This window comes from Suncus etruscus, chromosome 5, assembly GCF_024139225.1.
Source record: "Suncus etruscus isolate mSunEtr1 chromosome 5, mSunEtr1.pri.cur, whole genome shotgun sequence".
Lineage (NCBI taxonomy): Eukaryota > Metazoa > Chordata > Mammalia > Eulipotyphla > Soricidae > Suncus > Suncus etruscus.
The window spans coordinates 88,760,938-88,780,285 of record NC_064852.1 but is presented as its reverse complement, the minus strand read 5'-3'; positions in this window follow the sequence as shown (position 1 = coordinate 88,780,285).

Sequence of the window (19,348 nt, the reverse complement as noted above, 5' to 3'; positions counted from 1 at the left end):
CAAAGTCCAGAAATTCTCCAGGGAAAATTTATCCCCTATGGCCATTGAGAAATCTGGGGTTTGCGATCTCGACACCCTCTGCCAAGTCCCTAGAATAACAAAGCTGGCTTAACACACAATTTCTGACCTGAGGAGAGGTGGCCCCTAGAGTTTCTTTCCATGGTTAGACCAAAGAAAACATAAAATACAAAGAACCACAGACCAAAAAACAAACAAACAAACAAACAAACAAACAAACAAAAAAAACCCCAGACAGTGGCGCCACACTGGAACAACCCCAATGAATGCATTCGAGTAATTTCTGCCCAATGTTCTAGTGTCAGAGTAAGTGGGGTGGATTGACTTTGCGTCATTCTAGCGAGTTTGAAATTTTCTATCACAGTGGCTAATACAGCAAATCACTAGGAGCAAAAATATTCTAGAGCCTATGACAATATAAAGGGCAAGCAACCCAATAAAAGTATCGAAATTTTCTGTCTGAGAAGTGTAATTTGAAATACAACCATAGAAAAAGAAAATGGGAAGGAATCAAACTTGTAGAATCACCACGAAGGCGGACAGACAAAGGAGGCGGTCAGAGAGGAATTAAACGAACATTCAGAGGCACAACTGTAAAATTCACAGATTAATTCTCGACTGTAAATACCAACAATAAATCCAAGACAGATGGCAATGCCAATAACAACCAAGCTTGTTGAGCTCCACAAATCACAGGCAGACAGCCTCTCCCAGCAGCCCGGGAACGTCTTCCCACTGCTCTTAGTGATCCCCTGGGGGCGCCTCCAGGGTCGTGACCTATAGCACCAGAGCTAGTCAGCTCGCTACTACTCAGAGTCCTCATCGAGTAGGGGACTCGAACCCTCAGTCACAAAGTCTGCTACTACTTGGTTCCCACGTCGAGTAGGGAACTCAGACCCTCAGTCACTAAGCCACCACAAAGTCTGCTTCCCACTGTTCACAGGATACAACATAATCTTAGACTAAGACAGACACGAAGAAAAGCACACTCACACACATCAGAACTCACCAAGCCGCCTGTTCACAGCTCTGTTCCGGGCAGGATGAGGACTTCTGGCTGGCTCGCCAATGAAAGGTCCAGATGTCCTAATCTAGCTGCCCGATGCAGAGAAATGAAGAGGTTGAGGCCCCAGCAAATGCTCCAGTAAGTCCTTTATTAATTCAGGGTCAATGCGTGCCCAGAATAGGACAGAGGCAAAGACCTCGTGGCTTTCTACATCCCTCCTTATATACTATAGGGGGAAGGGGTAGTGATGACTTCCTTAGGGACGGGACATCCGCCAAGGTAATATGAGGTATTGGTGGGGCCGAGGTAGTGACGACTTCCTTAGGGGCAGGACATCCACCAAGGTTGACTTCCCTTTTCAGTGAGATTTCTGCTTTTTAGTTTACTTTCGGCTCTTTCGGATGAGCCCAAAACCCTGGGCCACGTGCAACGATTTTCAAAGATGGCCGACACCCCATTTTGGGGCTCAAAGGCCATTGAAACAAAGGTGATGGAAGCTTACATCACCTCTATCCCAGGCCCAGACCCAGGACAGAAACTGTTACAAGAAACAAAAACCCTCAGCTTCCTCAGAAACTGATGGAGGGCCTTAATTGGAAAAGGTTCAGAAAGAAAAGGCTTCCCTAAATGGACTGACTCCTGAGTATGATCTTTGGCTTGAATTTAGATTTCGACTTTAAAAATTTTGGACTGAACTTTTAGTTTGAATCACTTTGAACTCTGGACATCCAAAAGTGCCCTGGAAAAAAGCTGTGGCCAAGAAGCTGCAGTGGCTGTGGCAGCAGGACTTGCTTCCAAAGTGCCACCCGGAAGGGAGAAAAGACAGCTGTGATTAGCACATCCTGCAGCAAAAAAAGTGGGGAAAAGCCAGAATAAAACCAAAAGCAGTGGGTGTGCGGCTCCCACTGGTTCCGCCCTCCAAATCAGAAAGGTGAAACAGTGTGAGCGGACCCGCTGCGGGACCTGGGACCACATGGTCAGCAAAAAACAGCATGAGCGAACCATGTGCAGGGCCTGCGACTGTGGAAGTAAACCACGTAATGAGAGCAGTGTGGGACAAACCAGCATCTGGATTTATGGTTTTTCGGTGTAGTATTAAGTGGGTAGCCACATATTTTACACATAGTTGGTTATGGGATAAGTTTTAGTTAGTTTGTAGTGTAAAATATTTTTTAAAAAGGGGAGTAATAACATCTTAGCCCAACTAAAATATCTGATTTCTAACCGCCTGCATCTAGCTTTGTCTTGATTAAGTCATTTTTCTTTATGATTTAATGTGCTTTATTGTTTTCCATAGCTAATATTTTCTTTTTTTATAATTATATTTATTTAAACATCGTGATTACAAATATGATTATAGTTATATGATTACAGTCATGTAAAGAACACCCTCCTTCACCAGTGCAACATTCCCACCACCAATTTCCCAGATCTCCCTCCTCCCCACACCCCCACAACTGTACTCAAGACAGGCTTTCTACTTCCCTCATTCATTCACATTGTTATTATAGTTTTCAGTGTAGTCATCTCTCCAACTGCACTCATCCCTCTATGTGATGAGCTTCCTGTCATGAGCTGCACCTACCAGCCCTCATCTCTCTTGTCTCTGAGATATGGTTAAAAATGTCTTTCATTTTTCTTAAAGCCCATAGATGAGTGAAACTATTCTGCGTCTTTCTCTCTCCCTCTGACTTACTTCACTCAGCATAATAGATTCCATGTACATCCATGTATAGGAAAATTTCATGACTTCATTTCTCCTGATGACTGCATAGTATTCCATTGTGTATATGTACCACAGTTTCTTTAGCCACTCATCTGTTGAAGGGCATCTTGGTTGTTTCCAGAGTCTGGCTATTGTAAATAGCGCTGCAATGAATATAGGTGTAAGGAAGGGATTTTTGTATTGTATTTTTGTGTTCCTAGGGTATATTCTTAGGAGTGGTACAGCTGGATCGTATGGAAGCTCAATTTCCAGTTTGTGAAGTAATCTCCATATTGCTTTCCATAAAGGTTGTACTAGAAGGCATTCCCACCAGCAGTGAAAAAGAGTTCCTTACTCTCCACATCCCCACCAGCACTGCTTGTTTTCCTTTTTTGTGATGTGTGCCAATCTCAGTGGCGTGAGGTGTTACCTCATAGTAGTTTTGATTTGCATCTCTCTGACGATTAGTGATGTTGAGCATCTTTTCATGTGCCTTTTGGCCTTTTGTCTTTCTTCTTTTTCAAAGTGTTTGTTAATTTCTTCTCCCCATTTTTTGATGGGGTTAGTTGTTTTTTTTTCTTGTATAGTTCTGTCAGTACCTTATAAATTTTGGATATTAGTCCTTTATCTGATGAGTATTGGGTGAATAATTTCTCCCACTCAGTGGGTGGCCTTTGTATTCTGGGTACTATTTTCTTTGAGATGCAGAAGCTTCTCAGCTTAATATAGTCCCATCTGTTTATCTCTGCTTCCACTTGTTTGGAAAGTGCTGTCTCCTCCTTAAAGATGCCTTTAGTCTCAATGTCCTGGAGTGTTTCACCTACATGTTGTTCTATATACTTTATAGTTTCAAATCTGATATCAAGGTCTTTAATCCATTTGGATTTTACCTTTGTACATGGTGTTAGCTGGGGTACTGAGTTTGCTTTTTTGCAAGTGGCTAACCAGTTGTGCCAACACCACTTATTGAATAGGGTTTCCTTGCTCCATTTAGGATTTCTTGCTCCTTTTTAAAAAACTAGGTGGTTATATGTCTGAGGAACCTTCTCTGAGTACTCAAGCCTATTCTACTTATCTGAGGTTCTGTCTTTATTCAAATACCATGCTGTTTTTATAACCATTGCTTTGTAATACAGCTTAAAATTGGGGAAAGTAATGCCCCCATGTTCCTTTTCCCAAGGAGTGCTTTAGCTATTCGAGGTTGTTTATTGTTCCAAATGAATTTCAGAAGTGTTTGATCCAATTATTTGAAGAATGTCATGGGTATCTTTAGAGGAATTGCGTTAAATCTGTACAATGCTTTTGGAAGTATTGCCATTTTAATGATATTGATCCTGCCAATCCATGAGCAAGGTATGTGTTTCCATTTCCGTGTATCCTCTCTTATTTCTTGGAGCACTGTTTTATAGTTTTCTTTGTATAGTTCCTTCACATCTTTAGTCAGGTTGACTCCAATATATTTGAGTTTGTGTGGCACTAATGTGAATGGGATTGTTCTCTTAATGTCCATTTCTTCCCTATCATTATTATTGTATAAAAAGGCCATTGATTTTTGTGTGTTAATTTTGTAGCCTGTCACTTTGCTATATGAATCTATTATTTCTAGAAGCTTTTTGGTAGAGTCTTTAGGGTTTTCTAAGTAGAGTATCATGTCATCTGCAAACAGTGAGAGCTTGACTTCTTCCTTTTCTATCTGGATTCCCTTGATATCTTTTTCTTGCCTAATCGCTATAGCCAGTAATTCCAGTATTATGATGTATAGGAGTGGTGAGAGATGACAGCCTTATCTTGAACCAGAATTTAGAGGGAAGGATTTTAGTTAATCTCCATTGAGGGTAATATTTGCCACTGGCTTCTGGTAGATGGCTTTAACTATATTGAGAAAGGTTCCTTTTATTCCTATCTTGCTCAGAGTTTTTATCAAGAATGAGTGTTGAACCTTATCAAATGCTTTCTCTGCATCTATTGATATGACCATGTGATATTTATTTTTCTTGTTGTTTATGTTGTGTATTATGCTGATAGATTTACGGATGTTAAACCAGCCTTGCATTCCTGGGATGAAACCTACTTGAACAAAATCTTCTTGATGAGGCACTGGATCCTGTTCGCCAGGATTTTGTTGAGGATCTTTGCATCTGTGTTCATCGGGGATATTGGTCTGTAATTTTCTTTTTTGGCATCATCTATATCTGGTTTTGGTATTAAGGTGATGTTGGTTTCATAAAGGCTATTTGGAAGTGTTCCTGTTTTTTCGATTTCATAAAAGAGCCTTGCCAGGATTGGTAGTAGTTCCTCTTGAAAGGTTTGAAAGAATTCATTCGTGAATCCATCAGGGCCTTGGCTTTTGTTTTTGGGCAATTTTTTTTTTTACGGTTTTTAATTTCCTCAATAGTGATGGGGGTGTTTAGATATGCTACATCTTCTTTATTCAAGCGTGGAAGGTTATATGAGTTCAAAAATTCATCCCTTTCGTCCAGGTTCTCATATTTAGTGGCATAGAGTTTCTCAAAGTATTCTCTGAATACCCTTTGAATCTCTGCAGTATCTATGGTGATCTCCCCCTTTTCAATTCTAATACGCATTATCAAGTTTCTCTCTATCTTTTGCTTTGTGAGTTTTGCCAATGGTCTAACAATCTTGTTTATTTTTTCAAAGAACCAACTTCTGCTTTCATTGATCTTTCGGATTGTTTTTTGGGTTTCCATTTTATTGATTTCTGCTCTCAGCTTTGTTATTTCCTTCTGTCTCCCTATTTTTAGTTTCTTTTGTTGATCATTTTCTAATTCTATAAGCTGTATCATTTAGCTATTCATGTATGTTCCTTCTTCCTTCCTGATGTGTGCTTGCAAAGCTATAAATTTTCCTCTTAGTACTGCTTTTGCTGTATTCCATAGGTTCTGATAGTTTGTGTTTTCATTGTCGTTTGTTTCCAGGAAATTTTTGATTTCTTTTTTGATTTCAGTAGTAGGTTGTTTAATTTCCAGGTGTTAAATTTTTTCTTCTGTGTCCCTTTGTAGTTCACATCTAACTTCAGAGCCTTGTGGTCAGCAAAGGTAGCCTGCAAAATTTCTATCTTTTTGATTTTATGGAGGTATGTTTTATGTGCCAGCATGTGGTCTATCCTGGAGAATGACCCATGTATGTTGGAAAAGAATGTGTATCTAGGTTTCTGAGGATGGAGTGTCCTATATATCTACTAGGCCTCTTTCTTCCATTTCTCTTTTCAGATCTAGTATATTTTTGTTGGGTTTCCATTTGGTTGACCTATCAAGTGTTGACAAGCCTGTGTTGAGGTCTTCCACAATTATTGTGTTCTTATTGATATCATTCTTCATATTTGTCAACAATTGTATTAAATATTTTGCTGGTCCTTATTGGGTGCATATATGTTTAGGAGAGTGATTTCTTCCTGCTGTACAAATCACTTGATTAGTACATAAAATCCATCTTTGTCCCTTACAACTTTTCTGAGTATAAACTTTCTGTCATCTGATATTAGTAAGGCCACCCACACTTTTTTTTTTTTTGCATCCTTGTTCTTTTTTTTTTTTTTTTTTTTGAATTTGTAGATTGCCTGTGTGAATATTTCATCTCAGGACCTCTTCTCAATTCTTTTTTTTTTTTTAATATTCACAATCTTCTTTCTTTTTTTTTATAATGCAATGTATTGTATATAATAATATATTGTATATACATTGTATTCCATTATTGAATAACAATATTTTTTTTTCTTAACACCACCCATCACCAGTGCAACATTCCCATCACCAATGTCCCAAGTCTCCCTCCTCCCCACCCGACCCCCGCCTGTACTCTAAACAGGTTCTCAATTTCCCTCATACATTCTCATTATTAGGACAGTTCAAAACGTAGTTATTTATCCAACTAAACTCATCACTCTTTGTGATGAGCTTCCTGAGGTGAGCTGGAACTTCCAGCTCTTTTCTCTTTTGTGTCTGAAAGTTATTATTGCAAGAATGTCTTTCATTTTTCTTAAAACCCATAAATGTGTGAGACCATTCTGCGTTTTTCTCTCTCTCTCTGACTTATTTCACTCAGCATAATAGATTCCGTGTACATCCATGTATAGGAAAATTTCATGACTTCATCTCTCCTGACAGCTGCATAATATTCCATTGTGTATATGTACCACAGTTTCTTTAGCCATTCGTCTGTTGAAGGGCATCTTGGTTGTTTCCAGATTCTTGCTATGGTAAATAGTGCTGCAATGAATATAGGTGTAAGGAAGGGGTTTTTGTATTGTATTTTTGTGTTCCTAGGGTATATTCCTAGGAGTGGTATAGCTGGATCGTATGGGAGCTCGATTTCCAGTTTTTGGAGGAATCTCCATATCGCTTTCCATAAAGGTTGAACTAGACGGCATTCCCACCAGCAGTGGATAAGAGTTCCTTTCTCCCCACATCCCCGCCAACACTGTTTATTCTCATTCTTTGTGATGTGTGCCATTCTCTGTGGTGTGAAGTGGTATCTCATCGTTGTTTTGATTTGCATCTCCCTGATGATTAGTGATGTGGAGCACTTTTTCATGTGTCTTTTGGCCATCTGTATTTCTTCTTTGTCAAAGTGTCTGTTCATTTCTTCTCCCCATTTTTTGATGGGATTAGATGTTTTTTTCTTGTAAAGTTCTGTCAGTGCCTTGTATATTTTGGAGATTAGCCCCTTATCTGATGGGTATTGGGTGAATAGTTTCTCCCACTCAGTGGGTGGCTCTTGTATCTTGGGCACTATTTCCTTTGAGGTGCAGAAGCTTCTCAGCTTAATATATTCCCATCTGTTAATTTCTGCTTTCACTTGCTTGGAGAGTGCAGTTTCTTCCTTGAAGATGCCTTTAGCCTCAATGTCCTGGAGTGTTTTACCTACGTATTGTTCTATATATCTTATGGTTTTGGGGCTGATATCGAGGTCTTTAATCCATTTGGATTTTACCTTCGTACATGATGTTAGCTGGGGGTCTAAGTTCAATTTTTTGCAAGTGGCTATCCAGTTGTGCCAACACCACTTGTTGAAGAGGCTTTCTTTGTTCCATTTAGGATTTTTTGCTCCTTTATCAAAAATTAGATGATTGTATGTCTGGGGAACATTCTCTGAGTATTCAAGCTTATTCCACTGATCTGAGGGCCTGTCTTTATTCCAATACCATGCTGTTTTGATAACTATTGCTTTGTAGTAAAGTTTAAAGTTGGGGAAAGTAATTCCTCCCATATTCTTTTTCCCAATGATTGCTTTAGCTATTCGAGGGTGTTTATTGTTCCAAATAAATTTCAAAAGTGCCTGGTCCACTTCTTTGAAGAATGTCATGGGTATCTTTAGGGGGATCGCATTAAATCTGTACAGTGCTTTGGGGAGTATTGCCATTTTAATGATGTTAATCCTGCCAATCCATGAGCAGGGTATATGCTTCCATTTCCACGTGTCCTCTCTTATTTCTTGGAGCAGAGTTTTATAGTTTTCCTTGTATAGGTCCTTCACATTTTTAGTCAAGTTGATTCCAAGATATTTGAGTTTGTGTGACACTATAGTGAATGGAGTTGTTTTCTTAATGTCCATTTCTTCCTTATTAGTATTGGTGTATAGGAAGGCCATTGATTTTTGTGTGTTAATTTTGTAGCCTGCCACCTTGCTATATGAGTCTATTGTTTCTAGAAGCTTTTTGATAGAGTCTTCGGGGTTTTCTAAGTAGAGTATCATGTCATCTGCAAACAGTGAGAGCTTGACTTCTTCCTTTCCTATCTGGATTCCCTTGATATCCTTTTCTTGCCTAATCGCTATAGCAAGTACTTCAAGTGCTATGTTGAATAGAAGTGGTGAGAGAGGACAGCCTTGTCTTGTGCCAGAATTTAGAGGAAAGGCTTTCAGTTTTTCTCCATTGAGGACAATATTTGCCTCTGGCTTGTGGTAGATGGCCTTAACTATATTGAGAAAGGTTCCCTCCATTCCCATCTTGCTGAGAGTTTTGATCAAGAATGGGTGTTGGACCTTGTCAAATGCTTTCTCTGCGTCGATTGATATGATCATGTGATTTTTATTTTTCTTGCTGTTGATGTTGTGTATTATGTTGATAGATTTACGGATATTAAACCAGCCTTGCATTCCTGGAATGAAACCTACTTGATCGTAGTGGATGATCTTCTTAATGAGGCATTGAATCCTATTTGCTAGGATTTTGTTGAAGATCTTTGCATCTGCATTCATCAGCGATATTGGTCTGTAATTTTCTTTTTTCGTAGCATCTCTGTCTGGTTTAGGTATCAAGGTAATGTTGGCTTCATAAAAGCTATTTGGAAGTTTTCCTGTTTTTTCAATTTCATGAAAGAGTCTTGCCAGGATTGGTAGTAGTTCCTCTTGAAAGGTTTGAAAGAATTCATTAGTAAATCCATCTGGGCCTGGGCTTTTGTTTTTGGGCAGACATTTGATTACTTTCTTAATTTCCTCAATAGTAATGGGTGTGTTTAGATATGCTACATCCTCTTCATTCAATCGTGGAAGATTATAAGATTCCAAAAATTTATCCATTTCTTCCAGGTTTTCATTTTTAGTGGCATAGAGTTTCTCAAAGTAGTTTCTGATTACCCTTTGAATCTCTACCATATCAGTAGTGATCTCTCCTTTTTCATTCCTAATACGAGTTATCAAGTTTCTCTCTCTTTCTTTCTTTGTTAGTTTTGCCAGTGGTCTATCAATCTTGTTTATTTTTTCAAAGAACCAACTTCTGCTTTCGTTGATCTTTTGGATGGTTTTTCTGGTTTCCACTTCATTGATTTCTGCTCTCAGCTTTGTTATTTCCTTCTGCCTCCCTATTTTTGGATCCTTTTGTTGAGCACTTTCTAATTCTATGAGCTGCGTCATTAAGCTATTCAGGTATGCCCCTTCTTCTTTCCTGATGTGTGCTTGCAAAGCTATAAATTTTACTCTCAGTACTGCTTTTGCTGTGTCCCATAGGTTCTGATAAATTGTGTCTCCATTGTCATTTGTTTTCAGGAAGGTTTTGATTTCCTCTTTGATTTCATCTCGGACCCACTGATTATTCAGTATGAGGCTATTTAACTTCCAGGTGTTAAAATTTTTCTTCTGTGTCCCTTTGTAGTTTATATATAATTTCAGGGCTTTGTGGTCAGCAAAGGCAGCCTGCAAAATTTCTATCCTCTTGATATTATGGAGATATGTTTTGTGTGCTAACATGTAGTCTATCCTAGAGAATGTCCCATGTACATTGGAGAAAAATGTGTATCCAGGCTTCTGGGGGTGGAGTGTCCTGTATATATCTACTAGGCCTCTTACTTCCATTTCTCTCCTCAGGTCTAGTATATTCTTGTTGGGTTTCAGTCTGGTTGACCTGTCTAGTGTTGACAATGCCGTGTTGAGGTCTCCCACAATTATTGTGTTGTTATTGATATTATTTTTCAGATCTGTCAACAGTTGTATTAAATATTTTGCTGGCCCCTCATTCGGTGCATATATGTTTAGGAGGGTGATTTCTTCCTGCTGTACATATCCCTTGATTAATACAAAATGTCCATCTTTGTCCCTTACTACTTTCCTAAGTATAAAGTTTGCATCATCTGATATTAATATGGCCACTCCTGCTTTTTTTTTGGGTGTTGTTTGCTTGGATGATTTTCCTTCAGCCTTTTATTTTGAGTCTATGTTTGTTCTGACTATTCAGGTGCGTTTCTTGTAGGCAGCAGAAGGTTGGATTGAGTTTTTTGATCCATTTAGCCACTCTGTGTCTCTTAACTGGTGCATTTAGTCCATTGACATTGAGAGAAAGAATTGTCCTGGGAGTTAGTGCCATCTTTATATTAAAGTTTGGTGTGTTTGTTGGTAAGCCTTGTCTTAAAGTATGCCGTTCAGTTTTTCTTTTAAGAATGGTTTTGAGTCTGTGAAGTTTTTGAGCTGTTGTTTGTCTGTGAAACTATGTATTGTTCCTTCAAACCTAAAAGTGAGTTTTGCTGGGTACAGTATTCTAGGCGAAGCATTTATTTCATTGAGTTTTGTCACTATGTCCCACCACTGCCTTCTGGCCTTGAGTGTTTCTGGTGACAGGTCTGCAGTAAATCTCAAGGATGTTCCCTTAAATGTAATTTCTCTTTTCGATCTTGCTGCTTTCAGAATTCTGTCTCTATCTATGGGATTCGTCATTGTGACTAGAATGTGTCTTGGGGTGTTTTTTCTGGGGTCTCTTTTAGTTGGCACTCTTCGGGCATGCAGGATTTGATCACATGTATTCATTATCTCTGGTAGTTTCTCTTTAATGATGTTCTTGACTGTTGATTCTTCCCGGAGATTTTCTTCCTGAGTCTCTGGGACTCCAATGATTCTTAAGTTGTTTCTGTTGAGCTTATCATAGACTTCTATTTTCATCTGTTCCCATTCTTTGAGTAATTTTTCCATTGTTTGATCATTTGCTTTGAGGCTTTTTTCCAATTTCTTCTGCTGTATGTAATTGTTATGTATCTCATCTTCCAGTGTACTGATTCTATCCTCAGCTGCTGTTAACCTGTGGGAAATCTCAAACATGTTTTTCTTCAATTCATCTACTGAGTTTCTCAGACCTGTTATTTGATCTGAAATTTCCGTTTGGAGTTTTCTCATTTCTATCTTCATATTCTCCTGATTCTTTTTAGTTTTCTCTTCTATACTTTGTTTGAGTTCTTTGAACATGTTCCATATTGCAACTCTAAACTCCTTATCTGAGAGACTGACTAGGTGGTTGATCATGTTCAAGTCATCAGAGTTGCCATCTTCATTCTCTATGTCTGGCACTGGCCCATGTTGTTTCCCCATTGTCACACTAGTACTGCGTGTTTTTCTACGTGTTGTGATTGTATTCATTGGCTAAATGCTGTGCACCGTCGCGAAGGGGAGCGGAGCAACCGTGCTCCTCTGGCTTCTCCCTTTCTGGGCGTGTCGACTCACCTCCACGGAAGGCTCACAGGAAGGCAGGCTGGCAGATGGGCTGCACCCAGGATGAAATCAGGCCAAAAATGCAGGACAGCAGAGTAGAGAGGCAGAAGGGTGCTGGCATCTGAGATCCAGCAAAGTTCAGTGGCTCCTCCCTTTCTGGGCGTGTCGACTCACCTCCACGGAAGGCTCACGGGAAGGCAGACTCCCCGGAAAGTTCACAGGAAGGCAGGCTGGCTGATGAGCCGCACCAAGGGTGAAATCAGGCCGAAAATGCAGGACAGCAGAGTAGAGAGGCAGAAGGGTGCTGGCATCTGAGATCCAGCAAAGTTCAGTCCCACCCACACTTTTTTAAGGGTGTTGTTTGCTTGAATTATTTTCTTCCAGCCTTTATTTTGAGTCTATGTTTATTCTGACTATTCAGGTTTTTTGATCCATTTTGCCACTCTGTGCATCTTAACGGGTACATTTAGTCCATTGACATTGAGAGAAATAATTGTCATGGGATTTATTGCCATCTTTGTGTAGAAGTTTGGTGTGTTTTTTGTTTTGTCTTGTCTTTAGAATAGATCTTTTAGTTTTTCTTTTAAGGCTGGTTTTGAGTCTGTAAAGTTTTTGAGCTGTTGTTTATCTGTGAAGCCATGTATACTTCCTTCAAACCTGAAAGTGAGTTTTTCTGGGTGCAGTATTCTTAGCGAAGCATTTATTTCATTGAGTTTTATCACTATATCCCACCACTGCCTTCTGGCCTTGAGTGTTTCTGGTTACAGGTCTGCTGTAAATTTCAAGGATGCTCCCTGGAATGTAATTTCCCTTTTCGATCTTGCTGCTTGCAGTATTCTATCTCTATCTGTGGGATTATCATTGTGACTAGAATGTGTCTTGGGGTGTTTCTCCTGGGGTCTTTTTTAGCTGGTACTCTTCAGGCATGCAGGATTTGGTCACATGTTTTCTTTAGCTCTGGTAGTTTCTCTGTGATGATGTTCTTGACTATTGATTCTTCCTGGAGATTTTCTTCTTGGATCTCTGGGACTCCAATGATTCTAAAGTTGTTTCTGTTGAGCTTATCAAAGACTTCTATTTTCATCTGCTCATATTCTTTGAGTAACTTTTCCATTGTCTGATCCTTTGATTTATGGCTTTTTTCCAATCTCTTCTGCTGTGTAAAGTTGTTATGCATTGTTGTGTATGCAAATATTTTGGGGGATTACTATGTTACTCACCCTAAACTGATTGGTGATTGTGCCCTACCCTAGGGTGTGACCTGGCATTCTGCCCCCACCCTAGGGTAGGACCTGATTCTGCTTTCACCATTGGTTGGTATCTGATCCCACCATTGGGTGGTACCTGACTCTGGGGAATAAAAACAAGGGTCTGTGGAAGGCCGGGGCTTTTTTGGCTGGAACTGAAGCTGAGTCTTTGGACTTCAGTTTTGTCCTCCGAATAAACCAAATATTTCCACGAGCCTGACTGCGAGCTGTTTACCCGCCGTTTCACCTCAGAACCGTGGGCTAGACAGGGTGGCAGACGCGTGCTCCGAGCTGGAAGAAAAAGGCCTCATCCTCCATCCCACCATCAGTCAACCTTTTCAGGGGCTGACTTGCTACAATGCATCTCATCTTCCAGCGCACTAATTCTATCCTCAGCTGCTTTTAACCTGTTGGAAAGCTCATCCATTATTTTCTTCAATTCGTCTACTGAGTTTTTCAGACCTGTTATTTGACCTGATATTTCAGTTTGGAGTTTTCTGATTTCTATCTTCATATTCTTTTGATTTTTATTAGTGTTCTGATTTATACTTTCTTTGAGTTCTGTGAGCAACCTCCATATTTCTTCTCTAAACTCCATTTCTGAAAGATTGCTTAGGTGGTTGGCCATTGTTGTGTCATCAGAGTTTCCATCTTCATTCTCTATGGCTGAAGTTGGTCTGCGTAGTTTCCCCATTGTCCCGCTTATGCTGTGGGTTTTTCTACGTGTTGTGGTGGTATTCATTGGCTAGGTGGAATGCATGGCCACGAAGCGGAGCGCCTGCGCTCCTCTGCTTCTACCCCTTATAGGTGGGCTTAAGGGGGCCAGCAGAGTCAGCTTTATCCACAACTCCGGCCTGAAAACACTCACCTCAGCCGAGGCAAGACGTCAGGGGATGAATGCCAGAGAAGATCAATGTTCCCAGGTTGAAGCAAGCCGGGGGAAGCCCCAAAATGTCTGCCAAGCTTAAGGGGCTAAGCAGAGTCTGTCTTATCCACAACTCCGGCTGGAAAGACACACCGCTAATATTTTCAATTGCAAAATGTTTTAATGTGTATTTTATGTATTAAGCCTGTTTTTTTTAAATGTATATTCTGTGTTTATGCTTTTATGCTTGTGTTTAGGAAAGGTTTTTTTAGGAACATGAAAGTTCCCCCAATATAGTTTAAAAGTATAGGAACATGAAAATTCCGGAATAGTGCTTGGTAAAAAAGCATTAAAAGAATTTTAAGTTACAGCTGTATGGTGTATTTTGCAGAAATGTTATGTTTTTAAAAAATAGGGCTGGTTTGTTAATTTTCACTTTATTACATTGTTCCATTGGAAATATTACCTGCCTTTAGCTAAAGGCAAAGTCAGAATTACAAAAGCTTCTTTTACTTTTCAGAGAAGGGGGAGATGTAACTCCACCCCGGTTTACAGGGGTGCAAGTCCCTCCCACTTATAGGAGGAGTCTTTGGAGGATATGACCTGTAACTTTACCTGCAAGACCCCGCCCATTTCCTGGGAGGGGTCTTGGAAAGGTTAGATAAGTGCTTTGACCCAGGGGATTAGGTCTTTAGGGTCTTTGCCAGCATGGAGGTCAGAGGGAAGATGGCTGAAAGAAGTTAAGATGCAGGGCAAGCTAAGAATGGCATGCATAAATGGTTAGCAGCCACATCTGTTGGCTAGGGCTGAATAAAGATGTTATCTCTCTGGAAGCCTACCTGTGAGTGAGATTTCTACCCTCCGCTCTGATGAACCTCCAGACCTGCCAGTTAATGAGGGATGAAGCCACGTGGCCAGGGCCTAAAAACAAAGGCCTCCATCCACCATCCAAGTCCATCCTAAGAGTTTAATGCAACACTAACTTCAGTATTAAAGTAGGAATATATCAAATATGATAGGAAATTATCCCATAAACTACATAAACTCAGCAAACAAAACCAACAACAGTGTGCTCAATTAGTAATAAATACCTTAATAAATCTTGAAAGAAAGGAATGAAGGAAGAAGGAAGGACAGACAGTTCAACAACTGACAATAAACCTTTGGCCCTGTATTACAGAAATGAGAGTATCTATTACGGGGAAATGATGAGGTGGACTGGAAGTAACAAAAGGAGATATTTTGTTGTTAGTGAGGTAACTAAGTGGTATACCTCAAAAACGTAAACTCTGATTCCTGGCATCCCAGATGGTTTCCCAAGCCTCCCAGAACCTCTTGATACTATTTCTTAGTTCTAATATCAAAATGATTTGATGATACTTTCATTAAGAAGCTACTGTGGTGTGGAGTCAGAGCAATACACAATGGTAGGGCATTTGCCTTGCATGCAGCCAACCCAACAGCACCTGGCTTTGATCCCCAACATTCTACATGGTCCCCCTGAGCTTGCCAGGAGTGATTTCTGAGTAGAGAGCTAAGAGTAACCACTGAGCACCACCAGATGTGGCCTGAAGAGCAAACAAAACAAAGAAAAAAAGTTATAGAAAAGGAAACTACACACAAACACACAGTTAAAATCTCACAAAAAGTATTATTAGAAACTATTTGGAGATTATGTTGAAAATCATACAAAATAGGTTAAGCAATCAATGAGCTAAATTCAAGAAATTAGAAGGAAAAAGAAAATAACTGGTTATCAGAAATTACTAGAAATATAGCATGCATATAATAGGATCAATAAAGTCAAATGTCAATACAGAAGAGGGCCAGGAGGACCGGTCATGGTAAGAACCTCACCACAGGGGCTGAAGCACAACTGTAGGGCATTTGTCTTGCACATGATCAACTTTGGACAAACCCCGGTTCAATTCCCGGCATCTCATATGGTCCCCCCAAGCCTTTCAGGAGTGATATCTGAGACCAGGGCCAGGCGTAACTTGTGAGCACTGATGGGTGTGACCCCTCAACCTCCTCCCCCCAAAGAAGCTCACCACAAATAATGCAAGAGTGAAATTAGGGCAGAGAAGGAACCACTATAACAATGATCATTGGAAATGATCACTCTGGACAAGAATTGGGTGGGTAAAGTGATATATATGTATATATACATATCAGTAGCATTATTGCAAATCATAGTGTGTCCAAAATAGAAAGAGAGAGAGAATTGTCTGCCATAGATGCAAACAGGGGAGAGGGTGGGAGAGGATGGGAGGGAAACAGGGGCATCGGTGGTAGAAAATGTGCACTCGTATAGGGATAGATGTTGTACATTTTTTAAAATAATTATCATTTTATTTAAACTGAGTGTTCTTTCTGATCAGATGTTTCAATACATGTAGTTTTTGCTACAATTTTTACTTATTAATCAGATACTTAACCACTATTTTAATGTTCTACATTATGACTGAAACTCTATCATGAATAACTTTGTAACAATCTCACAGTGATTAAATTAATAATTTATTTTATTAAAATTAAGTAAAACATAGAATCAGAAAAAAAGTCAAAATTGCTTATTTAAAAAGTAATACAATTTGGGGCCGCATAGATAGCATGGAGGTAAGGCGTTTTCCTTTCATGTGGAAGGACGGTGGTTCGAATCCCGGCATCCCTTATGGTCCCCCGAGCCTGCCAGGAGTGATTTCTGAGCATAGAGCCTGAGCGCTGCTGGGTGTGACCCAAAAAACAAAGAAACAAACAAACAAAAAAGATAATACAATTTGAGGCCCAGGAAAATATAATTAGGGTATGCACAATGACCCTGGTTAGATCCCTGGCTTCACACGGCTCACAATATCTCCTAATATAAAAGTCCTGAAGGCTTCTAAACACCACTGAGAATAACCAGAAGTGGACTCTGGGTTCTTTTGAGAACTGATTGGCACCTTAACCCCCCAAAGAAATAATAAGGTTGATAAATATTTGGCAAACTTATTTTTTTAATTTTTATTTTTAATTATGAGAACAATGATGCAAAGAAAGAGGACAAGGTAAAGTTATAATGGAAGGACAATCACCCATAAACAGAGTTCTCAGAAGAAATCCCCTTGCTGACACCTAAATTTTGAACTTACAATCAAAGAACATAAGAAAAATAAGACAGAACCCATGTACAATTACTTTTCCACAATTCCCCAGATTGTAGTACATTATAACTTTTCTTAGCAGTACACAAAGCAATATAAGGCCATGAAATTTATGTGACTCCTTAAACATTGAAGGCATAGTATTTTTTTTTTTTTACATTTTCATGCACATGCATATTAGTTTAAGTTAACCTCAAAAGTTTAAGTGGTTTTTTTTTTTAAGGTTTAGAGTCAAAGGAGCAAAGTAAAACGGTGTTAGAGTGGCAAATATTGTTTGCAGAGGCCCACCAAAATATGTGGGACATGAAAAGAAAAAGCCTTGGCCTAAATACAAGGAGACCCTACCCCTGAAGTTTCCTGGCATAAGACCAACTCTAGGCTCCAGGTAAACTAGTTTGTTCAATCCATGTTATTGTCTGTAGTGCCAATACAGTTTTATTTTTCATGCAGTCTCTATTTTCATCAGGTTTCTGTATTAATGATCCTGGAATCTGCATATCCTACATTGCAGTCAGGCTGGTTTGGAGCATCCTTTCGTTTCACCTCACAATTAAAGGGCAATGCAGAGCCTGTCCAGTAAGCAGGTTGTTGTTGTTGGTAAGTCTTCTCAGTGTTAAGGAAAGTCTCTTTTGAGTAGGTTGATGTCAGAGCAGTGGTAGGGTCTTCCAGGTGATGTTATAGACAACCTTGGATGTTTCGTAGATGGCTTCCCTAGATCAGGGGTAAATGGAGAATGCCCATTCTTCTGAGGCCTGTGCCAGGTCATTATGTCAATGTTCAGGGTGTAAGGTCACATTGCACCACAAGATTTGTGTGTTCCCATCTCTATTAGATAAGAACTTATTTGTATGTATAGTATTTTCCCGTTCTAATGTGCCTATGCAAACAAAAAATAAAGCCACGTGGCATTATCGGTGTATATGGGGGTGTAAGAACACATCCAAAAATACCCGTGACTTGGTTCAAACATAAGAATTAAACTGAGGAACTCTTTCACCAAATTCCCTATTGAACAGTTTACAAAGAGAAGAAAAGATAAAAAATGGGAAAAATCGTCACTGTATAGAAAATATTCAGCAAGAGCTATAGCTGTCAAAGAAAACACACATAAAATGTTGAAAAGACATACGTGTCCATTTTATGCCTTTTGAAATAGTTGGGGGGGGTGTTAACTCCAGTGCACCACTTAGGTCTGTGACTTAGAACTCTGCAGTACTGAAGTTCAAAAGGATAAATGTAGAGTAATGATGATAAGGGGTGAGAGAGTTAAAGAGAAAAATGAGTTTTTGTAGGGGTATGTGAAAGGGCAGAGTATAAAATGGACATTCTGCATACACAAAAACATAATTCAAGGATAGGGAGTACTATTAATGTATCTTGAGCCCCTGCTTGGTTTTTTTTTTTTTTTTTGGGCCATATCCGGTGACGCTCAGGGGTTACTCCTGGCTATGCACTCAGAAGTCACTCCTGGCTTGGGGGACCATATGGGACACCAGGGGATCGAACCGCAGTCCATCCAAGGCTAGCGCAGGCAAGGCAGGCACCTTATCTCTAGCGCCACCTCCCGGCCCAACCCCCGCTCGGTTTTGAACATATCTACTGGTAAGAAATTACCAGTCATTGCTTTAGTGCAACTGAGCAACTCTTAGCACCCACAAGTTAAGTCTAGGGTAACCTTCAAGCTCCTCCAAGGGACCCACCTTGCTGGCATGTGGCCCAGGGGAAGGCCCTGGAGATCTGGAGCAAGGTGGTAGAGGGGTGCTGGGGTCACCCAAGTCCCGCACCCCCCTAGGCCTGGTTAAGAAGGCATTTGGAATGGTGGAGGCCTGGCGAACCCCATGCTCGCAGAAACTCCTGGCTCCCAGGAAGGAAAGAGACCTTCAAGGACTGGGAGGCTGGAAGTTCAAAGTCCCCATCCCAACCCTCCCTTAGGAGCTGGGTGGGAATGGGGGAAAACCTAGGGTAACCTTCAAGCTCCTCCAAGGGACCCACCTCAATGGCTTGCCCAGGCATGTGCCCCAGGGGAAGTCCTGGAGATCCGGAGCAAGGCGGTAGAGGGATGCTAGGGTCACCCAAGTCCCGCATCCTCCTTGGCCTGGTTAAGAAGGCCTTTGGCATGGCGGAGGCCTGCCGAACCCCATGCTGGCAGAGACTCCTGGCTTCCAGGAAGGAAAGAGCTTGGCAAACTTATTAAGAAAAGAAATAAGGGGCCGGGCGGTGGTGCTAGAGGTAAGGTGCCTGCCTTGCCTGCGCTAGCCTAGGACAGACCGCGGTTCGATCCCCATGCGTCCCATATGGTCCCCCAAGCCAGGAGCGACTTCTGAGCGCATAGCCAGGAGTAACCCCTGAGCGTCACCGGGTGTGTCCCAAAAACCAAAAAAAAAAAAAAAAAAGAAAGAAAGAAAAGAAATAAAAAAAGAACAAAATACAAAT